We start from the raw sequence: 1816 nt of genomic DNA, 5'->3' as shown, positions 1-1816 counted from the left end.
TCGGTTGGACACAGACACCCACCCTGTGACGTGCTGGAGCAGCGAAAAAAACGGCCTACCACACGCCACTCACACCCCAACCAACGACCTTTACAGCTGCTTTCTGACACCCATTGGCTGCCGTTATGCTACTACCACTCCAATTTCAGGGCTGCTGTGAAGATATGTGCAAATGGTTGTCAGTGGCAAAAATCGTGTTAGTAGGCCATGGCTTGCGGCATTAGCCTCCCTGTCACTAATCTTTTTTTTTTACATGCCACAGGTACGAACATGTGAATTTTTACAGACATGGATGCTTGCTGTTCTCTTCTGCCAAGGCCACTCTCTATGACAAAACGTAGTCTGTCTAAGTCGGCCGATCTCCGCTTGGTAGCTGCCAATGGATCTGCAATACCTACCTGCGGTTATGAAACCCTCGCATTATTGTTTGGAAACTCCAAATATATTTGGAAGTTTCTCGTTCCTGACGTCACATTGCCAATCCTTGGTGTTGGCTTCCTCTCATATTTCCACCTCCTGGTAGATGTAGCTCTCCGACAGTTAGTCAACACGGATTCGTACTTCTCAATGCCAATCCCCCCACCACCCTTCTGACTTCACTCTTAACATCAGCACACCCCCAAATACCTGCGCCCACCTCCTCTCATCATACCCTGATGTTTTCCAACCAAAACTTCGTCAAACATCCATATCAAGACGCCTGGCCCACAGTGTTTGCCAGATTCAGATGCCTGGCACCAGATCATTTGGCTGTTGCTAAAGAAACGCTTGCCAAAATGCAAGAAATGGGCATTAGCTAAATGGTTTCATGCTTGTGGTTGTCATCCTTAAACATCATCTGGAAGAAAGATAGCTCGCTGTGTCCGTGGGGGGATTACAGGTGCCTGAACATGCAGACTGAACCGGATCACTAGCCCCTCAAAAATTTTCCCTGACATGACTTCCTACTTGCAAAAATTGAAGGTTTTCTCCACGCTCGACCTCCTGAAGGGATATTATCAGGTGTCCATGAATCCATAAACCATACCCAAGACTGCCATCGCCATCCCGTTTAGGTACATACACCTTTAATTACTCTGGTTTGACTATCGTAAAGCTGGGGCCCATTTTTAACGTATTTTGGACGGCATCTTAGTGGGCTTCAGTGTATGCTATGTGGACAATTTACATGTGTTCTTTACTTAGGCCGCAAATTTCTGGATGTGAATTTGGCTGTCCGTCACTATTGCCCATTCTTGGAAGATATGCCCTTTATCCTTCTCAGAGATCACATGCCACTGGGGGACGCCTTCACTTGACAGTCCGACGCCTGGTTTGCCCTTCAACACCGACATCTCTCCGCCATGGCTGAGTACAATTGTACCCCTCAGCATGTCCCTGGGAAAATGAATCCCGTTGCCAATGACCTGTCAAGTAACACATTGATCGCCATTCAACTGGGATGGGGTTATGATGCCTTGGTAGAAACTCAACAAAAGGATTAAGAGTACCAAGTATGTAGGACATTTTGCAGAACCCTCTGTTGGGAGGAAGTCCCTCTCGACGAATCCAACACCAGCCGTCTCTGTGACGACAGTACTGGTAGAACTAAAATGTGGATGCCTTCTCCAATGCACCGACTGGTGTCTCATTTCATTCATGGCCTTTCACATCACTCGTGACGTTCTACTGCACATTTACTGAAAACAAAGTTCATTTGGCATGACATTACAAAGGATGATATGGATTGGGTCCACGACTGTACTTCATGCCAAGCCTCAAAAGTACAACAACACATGGATTCAGGAGTGCGCACCTCTTCTCAACCTCAGCGACG

This window comes from Palaemon carinicauda, chromosome 29 (assembly GCF_036898095.1).
Source record: "Palaemon carinicauda isolate YSFRI2023 chromosome 29, ASM3689809v2, whole genome shotgun sequence".
NCBI classification, from domain to species: domain Eukaryota; kingdom Metazoa; phylum Arthropoda; class Malacostraca; order Decapoda; family Palaemonidae; genus Palaemon; species Palaemon carinicauda.
This window is presented reverse-complemented; position numbering follows the sequence as displayed.